The 10,745-nt window shown below is 37.2% G+C and overlaps 1 pseudogene; it reads left to right on the plus strand.

The window, feature by feature from the left end:
* The first annotated feature begins 297 nt into the window (after nt 1–297).
* LOC131254981 (glutamyl-tRNA(Gln) amidotransferase subunit A, chloroplastic/mitochondrial-like) lies at nt 298–3,550 on the plus strand (annotated as a pseudogene).
* The last annotated feature ends 7,195 nt before the right edge of the window (nt 3,551–10,745 follow it).

The raw sequence follows: 10,745 nt of genomic DNA on the forward strand, positions 1-10,745 counted from the left end.
TTATCAGAGTTTTGGTCCGCCTTTCTATCGTATCGGTTTATGTCAGCTCTTTCCATGGTTACGCTATCCTATCCTACCGGTGCATTTTAGCCTTTTCCGTAGTTTACACTATCCTAACCTACTGGTGCACGTTAGTCTGTCCCTGTTCAATTATCATTTTTCATTCACAGCCCCTGCAGAGATGCACGTCTATAAAAAAAAAGCCAGAAAAAACCAGAAAACTCCTCTCTTATGAGAGCCAAAGGCAGCGCTTGTCATTTCCATGAAATCTTCACAGAAAATCCTAGATCTTTCAAGATGGATTGGAAATCACCGCAGGCTTCCAAGCTCAAATCCTCCGAGAAGCTCTTCAAATTCCAAGCCCAGTCACAGCACTTCTACTACTTATACAAGACAGTCCTTTTTCTCTCTCTCTCATCGATACCTTGAAAGAAGAAAAAGAAAAGAAAAAAGAAAAGAAAAAAATCAAAATTGAAAGCGCTCGTATTTCGATCAGACAGAGGTGAGCAATTCAATCTCTCTTTTCCTCATTTTGGATCTTCGATTGGAGGAATCGAATCGAAGAAGAAGCTTGATCTTACAGGTATTCTTGTTAGAATTCTCTTTTTCTTTTGAATGTGTTTAGTGAGATTTTGCTGCGTTTTTCTTATATATATATATATTTTTATTATCTGAAGCTTTTTTCCGAATCGGTTTGAATCGGATTATTTACGGATCTTTGCTTGATTTCTTAGTTCTTTATCGGAATCGCTCGGTTTTCGCTTCGATCTTCCGATGGGAAGTCGAATTTCCTTTTGATTTTGCTTACATGCTATGATTTGATGCTTCCTTCAGATCTGTTTGGGGAATTCGCTCAGTAGAAGCTTCGGTTTTTCGATCCCTTCTCGAAGGGATTTCTCTCTCTCCCCCCGATTGTTTCTAGAAAGATCGATATCTTCCCATAAAAGACAAACAGATCTCAGGATTTTGTTTATTTAGGTTAATAATTAGTCATGGATGATTTTATACTTGGGTTGAGTTGATGTAAGGTGTGCCAGAGCATGATCTGGACCTTCATTGATCGATCATGCGGTAAATCCTCCTTGATCCTAGCCCTTCGATTGGTAGATTCCGATTGGATGGTTTTCAATGGAAAAGGGTTGTAGATTTGATGGATGGTTAGGGTCTGAGGGTTGGGTTGATTCATGAAACTCTTGGAGATGGTGTTGATGGGGGAGTAATATCCTCTATTAAAGCTGCTGCTTCACACTTTGAAGAACTTGGATGTGTCGCGACAGAGGTTTTTCTTCTTTCCAAGCCATCACTAACTTTCTGCCTGCTAAGTCTGAAAGCACGACTGGCAGCTCAAGCAGACAAATTTTCTCCCTGTTCTTTTTCTTCCTGTTGCCCCATTCTTATCATTAGCATTCTTGTGTGCTTCTGAAACCAGTTCGTGATGATAGCTTAAAATGTTGCTTTGATATGTTGCAGGTGTCACTCCCTTCCTTTTCTCTTGGGTTACCAGCCTACTATATTCTAGCTTCATCTGAGTCTTCTTCTAATTTATCACGTTAGGATGGTGTAAGGTGATTGGTTACCCATCGTTAGAAACATGGTTTTTCTCTTTCCAGTAGCTTGCATTCTTATAAAACGCTCTTGGTGTCTGAAATCCTGCTTCTTATATATGTCAGATATGGAAAACAAGTTACAGGAGATGAACTAAGTTTTCTCTATGGAGATTCTCGAGCTAATGGTTTTGGTCCTGAGGTGTGGAGCTTCTTGCATTCTTATGTTTTGTATCAGCTTGATTCAACTAGTGTATTTCATTTACACCGCGGTTGCAGAATTATGGTTATAGTGCTTGAACAAGGAATCTAAAATAGATTGGCAATTGCCCGGTAGTTTTACAGGCAGACTAACAACCATGCACATTTTGTTCAGGCCAAGATGAGAATTTTAATGGGAACTTATGCTCTTTCTGGTGGATATTATGATGCATATTACAAACGTGCCCAGCAGGTACCACAATTATTTTTGTAAAGGCTTTTCATTATAGGCTGTTCTGTGAATTTTACGTAGTGTACTGATGTTTTAATAGCAGTTGTGGTGTTGTAGAAACCTAGAAGTTAATTTTTAGATATCTTGTGCCATTTATTTGGAAACTTATTGTTGTAATAGTGTTTTAGGTGAGGACCTTGGTTTAGAAAAGCTTCAAGGCAGCATTGGATGAAAATGACATCCTCATTTCACCTGCTGCACCATCAGTGGCTTATAAGATAGGTATGCCACTTCCAGCAGCATATATTATGAATTATTGAGGCTACTTTCATGGTTACTTCATGCCCAATGGGCAATGTTGTTTGCAGGTGAAAAGACAAATGATCCTTTGGCAATGTATGCAGGCCGCATCATGACTGTAATCCTCACTCTGCTGCTCTATGCTTATCAACGAATTACAGTTTTTTTCTATTCTGAATAAGTGCATCATTATTTTCAAAATAAATAATTTTTTAAAAGATTGTTTGAAAATAAATAAATGCTCTTCTGCACGCACAACTCTACTGAATGAATGGAATTTAGTTTATTTAACTCAGCGGATGACTCATTATTTTGAAATTAATACATAAATTGCCAGGCATGGACTATTTACACCCACTGTTTTCATTTGCCCACAACAATCATCTATTTTGCACTATTTCGATTCCAAACATGAATAATGGGAATACAATAATCAACCAGGATTGTTGTAGATATCAATTCCCTACAAACATTGCGTAGATTGTTGCATGGTGCTTGCTCTGAACTAGTCAATTTACAGAAGATAGTAGCTCATAAGGATTTCTAGCTTCACAGATTCAATCTGATCAAAATATACTAGTGGTCTTTGGAAAATCCTTCTTTGTGGTGGCACCTAAAATCTAAGTGTTCCTACCAGTAGCTTGCATTCAAGAAGAACTCTCTGGAACATTGATGGCGTGTTCTTGGGGGACTGGCTGAATTTCTGGGCCACTGGTTGTGTTTCAGTTCAGGATGTATTTGCTTTGTGTGTGTTTGTCTTTTGTTTTGTTTTGTTTCTTGTTTGTTGTGGAGTGACAATAGGGTCACCTTCCTCTGCGGTTTTTTTTTCTTAATGATTCTGTTAATAAAATAAAATAAAACTAAGTGATATTATTATTGGTGCAGGTGAATGTTAACTTGGCTGGACTGCCTGCACTAGTGTTGCCATGTGGATTGATTGAAGGTGGACCCGCCGGCCTTCCTGTTGGACTTCAAATGATTGGTGTTGCCTTTGATGAGGTATTGAACTGCCTTTCTTGTTTTCGAGAACATGCTGTTTCTAGTTCAATGACTGGGAATTGAAGACCAATCATGAGAAAGGAAAAGTAGGAAACCATGGGGAGGGAGGAAGGGAAGAGGAGAATGTTAAGAAACAGAGAGATTGCGATGCATGGAGGTCAGGGAAGGTTTTGTTTTGGGGGAGCAATGTGAAGGAAGGAGACTATTGGGTGAGAGTGGATACTGTAGAATGTGGAGGCAAATAGATAAAGGATGGTAGAGGCAGAAATTTAGGAAACATAGGAGAGAGAATAGATAAAGGATGGTGAGAGTGGATGCAAGTCAATTCAATAGTGCATCCGTGCGCAGAGACTTAACTAATTTGAAGTTCGAATGGTTTAACTAATTTGAAGTTCGATTGGTTTTTTTAGAGTGACTTACTATACCACTCCATTGATGTTTGCATGTTTGAAAATATATTCTCTTCATTCAATAAGCGTATGTTACTTTAAGTGGTTTCAACCATCTTATGAATGGATCGTGACTCTGCAGTGTTTTTCTTTTTACCCATCCAAACTTGTTTTTTATTTCTCAGACAAATTTTCATTTTCGTGAAGGGAATCATCTTCACAAAAGTGACATAGCCACACACCTCCATTCTTAATTTCTCTATCATTTAATTGATCTTGTTTAATTTATATTTTAATGGCATCATTTATATTCTTTCTTAGAGGTCCAACTTGTAACTCCTCAGAACCCGCTCTGCATTCTTTTTGTGAAGATGCCATAAATGAGCAAAGGGTTGCTCTGCATTCTTCTCTAGAGAAGTGCCTTGTACAGCTAGCAAATAAGGTGTGTTAATCCTCTCTACTCTTCATATAGAGATGCTACCTCATTCAAGTCTTCGCTTCTATAAAGTTGGTCATTTAATTTCTGTATCTAGAGAAGTACCTATCAACACATGCATCAACTGTGAACTACCGCCATTAGCAACAAAATGAAACAAAGCACAGTAATTGCCTGTTTTTTGCTGATCTTATAAACCATGGCCCCTTTCGAGATCTCTCTTCGATTCTTTTGTTTGGAAATTAGGGTTTTGGCCTTTTTTTTAAGCAATGCTGCATCTGGTGAATTTTCAGAGAAGTGGAAATTCAACAAGCATTTTGTCCAATAAATCAGATGCTTTGATGTTCTTTTCTGAGATTTTGTCTAATACACCTGATTTGGAAGCATATGATCAAGACTTCCAACCATATTCAACCCGTTCGATAGATTGGCCCCACAGTTGACCTTCTGATTGCATCATGTATCTCTGCGTAAACTTGTGAAATTCCAAAATCAGATTTGGGCTAAAGTGAACTATAAGTGACACATTGTGCAAATGGACTAGAGCGAGAAATGGACCTACCTGATTCTATACTTGCGTTGGAAGGGAATTTCACACTACCAGTGGATCTTAAAGAAGATGTAGAGGCAGTTTAGATCGTCGGTGGCCCATCCAGTTTGGAAGCCGAGTTGCAGCAGCTTAAGGATTTGAGAAGGGTGAACCAGGAGCTGCTTGTACAGACTGAAGAGCTTCTGCAGAAAGAAGCAAGAGAGGATGCTCAATTCCAAAGCCAATTTGGGACATGGTGGACTAGACCTCAGTCAAGCACTCTGACAAAGAACTTGCAGGACAGGGTGAACAGATTTGCTGGAGACCTGAAGCAAGCCACAGAAAGTGATGCACGAATTGAGCGTGCTGTGAGAGAGCATTCAGCTCTCATGTCAATCCTTGACCATCGGCCGGTATGCTTGTTACTACTGTGCAATATATTGTAACAAGAGTCATGAATGCTTAAAAATTTAGGATCACTTAGTTCTGGTGGTATTCTTCCTCCATGATAGATTGGAGTGTACTGTGTAAGGATGCTGATCTTCCCCTAAGACTCTTTTCACTGCCTTTTATAGCTTCAATATCGGGATGTTAAATTCTTTCTTATTAACCTGTTGTCTCCTTTCTTCTTTTCCTTCTCCTGAATCTATTTCTTGCATTTGCATGAAAGATGGTACCTTTGCAAAGATCCTCGTTTCATTTTAATACCAACCCCTCTTAAATCTAAGTTCCACCCTAGTTTCTTCAAAATTTTCTTTACTTTTCTGCATTCTTAAGATTTTATATTGATTGTCCAACTCTGCCAATTTCCTATTGATTCATCAATTGTGTCACATCCCTCAAGAAAGTTTTCTCCGAGTCAACGATCATGCTTTCTTGTTAATCAGTGACTATCTTATCTCACAAGAGCTTTATAGTTAGCTAGTCAACATTCTACTAGGTCTGATCAAGCGATGAATTCGATTATTCATCTTATCCATAACTAGATTTTGTTTTGATGCTGATATTATTTGCAGTGTGTATTATTGCCAAACATGTTTACATATCTGCTGATTTTAGTTTTACTTTAAAATATAGATAGAAGCTGCTCTTCCAAGTCTTGCGAAGCCAATCTTGTCTTTGGATGGCAATGAAATCAGAGGTGTGGCTCAACCAGAGGTTCCAGGCCTGATGTGACTTCAAACTTGAAACATAATATCTATAAGTCTGATAATTAATTGTTGAATACATGCCGATATTTCATTAGCAGTTTCAAGTTATTTTTTAAAAATCTTTTTCTTTTCTTTTGTTTTTGTTGATTGGCAGGTAAGCAAGGTTCAAATCTGAGACCTCAATGTTGAAATGCACCCTGTCTACCATTGATCTACTGGCTCAAATTCTTGCGGTTTTGCTACCATCTATTTTTTATTTTCCTTTTTTATTTTCTTGCTTGTAAGATCTTTTTTCTGATTGTTGTGGATGCTTATATTCCTTCTTGTGGCAGGTTCAGCTGCACAGTATCGTTCCTTGGTAGTTAGCTAATTTGAATCTGCAACAACAAGTTGCTGGAAATAGCAGCTATGTTGATGTTGAATTCATCGATCCTATGATTAGGGCCATTGGCAGAGGAAAGCTTCCACTGCCGATGACGCACCAGATCTCTCCCAACTACAGCTCCATCATGTTGGTTGATTTCTCGGAGACGGACCAGAGGCTTCAGTTGTTGCAGTCAAGATCTAGCAATCTGAATTAGAATCCAGTGATGATGGTTGATCAAAGCTTTAGTTGTTGAATTCTTTTCTTTTTTTTCCCAGATTTCTATTCCAAATAGAAACAAAAATTTCAATTTGAAAAGTCGGTGTGATTCTCATGTTTTTCTCCATGAGTTGTTACCTTATGAGAACAAAAATGCAAGCCATTTGATCAATGGTCACTGAATATGCATAGGTTTATGAATGGGTTAAAATAAATGATTTAGGCTCGATTATTGATAAATGATGTTAGAAATTGATTTTAGCCTCAATTGATGTCAACAAAGGCTAAATCTATCTTTAGTCTCAGTTTTGCCTTAGTTACCTAAACTGAGACTACAACTCCCGTGGCTAAAGGCTTTAGCCTCGGTTGTTGAGAACCGAGGTTAAAAATAGATTTAGCTTCGGTTGGAGGCAATTGAGGTTAAAATTTGGATTTAGTCTCAGTTGAAAATAATGGAGGCTAAAATTTTGATTTGGCCTCATTTCGAGAAAATTGAAGCTAAAAAGGTTTTTAGCCTCACTTGAAGAACCGAGGCTATAAAAGTCAATTTAGCCTCGGTTGCTAAAATTGAGGCTAAAGCCTTTAGCCACCGAGGTATCAACCCCGGTTTGGATAACCGAGGCAAAACTGAGGCTAAAGGCTTTAGCCTCAGTTTTTAACCTATTTAGCCACAGTTTTGAACTGAGGCTAAAGCCCCTTTTTGTTGTAGTGTGAGTTAGATTTTAAGAGCTCCTTGAGTAAATCAATTATCTTTTCAGCTAGTGGGTTTCTATTCTGAATTTTGAAGTTGACATAGATGCTTTTAGGTTTTTGAAAACTTTTGTATTTTTAGAAAAACCTTGACTAATATTTTTCCCTTTTGAGATATAGGACTCTCCTTTCATAAACTTAGGAGGAGTATACTTTTGTTTAGGAGGAACATTTTTATCGTAGCCCAATCCAGATCTGTCGCCACATTTTCTAGATCCGGATAAAAGTTTTTCTAACTTTGGATCTCCTTGGGCATACCTCCATGTGTCCTTTAAACTCAAAACAGAAGATACTTCATTTTTAAGTTTCTCATTTTCAGATTTCAGATTTTCAATCAAAGAGGTTTTGAATTCTAAATCACATTTTGATTTTTTAAAACAATTTGAAATTTAAGATTTTTCTAAAATAAGAGATTCATAAATTTCTTTGAGTTTAAAAACCTTTTCTTTTTGAAGTTTAAGTTTGACAGCAATTTTACAACTTTCCTTGTATAGGGCATTGTAAGCGTCTTGAAGATCATCTTCATTTTCATAATCACTATTCAGATTTTCTTCGCTAGTTGAACCATCATGATCTGAAAAAGTGAATTTGGCTAGAGTCATAAGGGCTTTAACTTCACTGCTCTACTTGATTTCAGAATCTTCTGATTCAGAAGAAGCTTCAGAATAAGACGATTCATCCCAAGTAGCCAACAAACCCTTCCTTTTTGGTTTGTCCTTTTTAGGACATTTGTTTGCTAAATGCCCATATTCTTGGCAGTTGTAACATTGACTATCTTTCAAGGACTTCCAAGTTTTAGATTTAGGTTTTGATCTTTTCTTATCATTTAATTTTTCAAAATCAACCTTCTTTTTACTCTTGAAAATCTTGTAAAACTTTTTCGCTAAAAGAGCCATATCATCTTCAGAATCAGAGTTTCTTGAGAAATACATTTAGAGGATTCAAGAGCGATAGATTTACTTTTAGGAGCTTTAAAGTTTAACTCAAAGGTTTGTAAAGAACCAACTAGTTCTTCTACCCTCATATTGTCCGTATCACGAAGTTCCTGGATCGCGGTAACCTTTGAGTTGAACCGTTCAGGAAGTGAGCGTAGTATCTTTGCACACACTTTACTTTCTGGGATTTTATCACCAAGACCCCACATTGAGTTTACATTGTTATTTAATCTTGTGTAAAAGTCTATAAACATTTCATTTTCTTCCATATGAATTTCTTCAAATTTGGTTGTGAGGAGTTGGACTTTAGATTTTTTGACAATTGTTGTACCCTCGTGTGTCATTTCTAATATATCCCAAGCTCGCTTTGCAGTATCACAGGATATGATTCTTTTGAACTCATCCGGTGATAGTGCGCAAGTGATTGCATTTAGTGCTTTTGCATTGGCACTACTCTCATTTTTCTGAAGGGTGGTCCAAGAGAAATAAGGAGTTACTCTCATTGATTTTGAACCATCGATACCAGTCACTTCAGTGGTAGGTGGGTTTCATTCAGTCACTGTGGATTACCACACACCTCTCATCCATTAATTTGAGGAAGATCCTCATCCCGGCTTTCCAATAGGCATAGTTGGAACCATCAATGGGCGGAGGCCTAGTGACTGAAAGTCTATCAAAATTTGATATCTTATATAAAGCTTAGATCGTTAGCTTAGGAATTAAATCCAAATAAAAAGCAATAAGAGTGAGCTATTAGGTTCGGATACCACTTGAAATGGCCTAGCTATACGTCCTAGAGGGGGGGGGGGGGGGTGAATAGGACGATGCCAAAATAAAACTTTAATAGCGGAATAAAGAAAGATAGATAGCCAAATAAACTAAATCAAATCACAATGCTGAAATAAAACAACCTCTCTAAACAAGAATTGAGAGGTTGAGACGAATTCAGTTCTAAGGACAACCTTAAACCATAAAAACCAAGGGTTTATGGCAGGACAACCTTATTTCTAGAACGTCCTTTGTATCAAAAACTCAAACCGGAGAGGAATATATAAATATCAAGGAATTTAAATAAATTGCAAGAATTTAAGACCAAATTATTACAACATTCCCACTGTGCTTGAAATGTAAATTTTACAACATTCACATCCACACATACATTCCACAAATCTGAATGAAAAGATATATAAAACTTAAGCAAGCATTCAAACCACAAGACAAAGAATTATAGTGGTTCACCTGTGTGTACACCAACTGTTCAACAACAGCCACACAGTGCTACTCCACTCCTAATATCCTCACACAAGGGATATCAACGTTCACTATCAAAGATAGAGTTTCCAGGTTCACCCAAAACCTTCATAATTGTGTCTTTCTCTGTGGGCTTACACAATTAAAAAAACCCCTCTTCTGAGTTTTCCTGGCTCTCCTCAGATAACCAATACAATGAGATTTTTCTGGCAAATTCCAAAAGAAAACCAAATGAAAGTAAATTACATAAACGTAAAATACCTGACTTTCTCCTTCGTTGTAGTAGCCCAGAAGAACCAAGTCGGAGTAGAGATTTGAATGTCAAAGTTCAATGTCCAATACTCACTTTTTAATGGTTTTAGGTTCTAATAGATTTTAAATTAAACTAAATGGGGCGTAGCTCTATTTGATTTTAATTCCAAGAAGATGGAATACATCAATTCCTCTTTTCAAATAAGATTGGAATATAGGAACAAAATCAAATAAGAAAAGCTAAAGAAAGAGAATATTAAATACGCACACTTAGCTTAAAATTGAGCACAGGCTTATCTCTCAGAAGGCCAAATTAAATTAGCTTGAATTTCATTTTTTATTCTGAGATTCGTGCTCTATTTATAGGTGAGAAAATCATGTCTTTGATTGGTCTAAAGAACTCTACGACTGGTTGTATAACCAACAGATATTTAAAAATTTGGGCGCGATAAGATCTGGCAGTTTCATGACTGGGTCTCGTTCGACTGGTCGTAGGTTACTCACGACTAGTCGAAGATAGCTGAATTTCAATTCTGTACTTTGAGTCATAGGTCCACGACTGGTCGAAGCAACATTCGACACTGTTCATACGACTAGTCGCACAGACCCTAAGACTAGTTGAAGCCTAACAGAAAATTTCTGAATTTTGCAACAAACTTACGACTGATCTAGGAAATTCTTAGACAGGTCGAAGCAGTGCTAAGACTAGTCGAACAAAGTCCAGGACTATTCTTAGATTAGCCTAAACTCAATTATATAAACCATATGAATTATGTATCCAGAATGGCCTACTCTGAAGGTCAACCTAAGTTCAGTCATACCTCAATAGTGAAGTAAGGACATTGAAACTTAGAGACGAGTGACATTTGAAAGTAATGAAGCTTGAAGTCTTGATGCAGCTCAAACTTGAAAGCTTCTTGAGATCTTGAGGTTGAACTTGAAAGCTTCTTGAGATCTTAAGGTTGAACTTGAAAGCTTCTTGAGATCTTGACTTGTGATCAGTGCTTGTCAATCAAAGCTGATCTTGAGTAGAGCTTTGTTTTTCACATATGTAAGCTTCATAATAGTGTCTTTGGCACCACAAATTTGACAATAAAAAGGGGCTATAAACTATAGCACTTGTAGTCTCATCCTATCCAATTGGAAGATATCATAGTAAAATCAAATCTGAACTTCTTTTGACCTAGTTCTCA

This window comes from Magnolia sinica, chromosome 9, assembly GCF_029962835.1.
Source record: "Magnolia sinica isolate HGM2019 chromosome 9, MsV1, whole genome shotgun sequence".
NCBI classification, from domain to species: domain Eukaryota; kingdom Viridiplantae; phylum Streptophyta; class Magnoliopsida; order Magnoliales; family Magnoliaceae; genus Magnolia; species Magnolia sinica.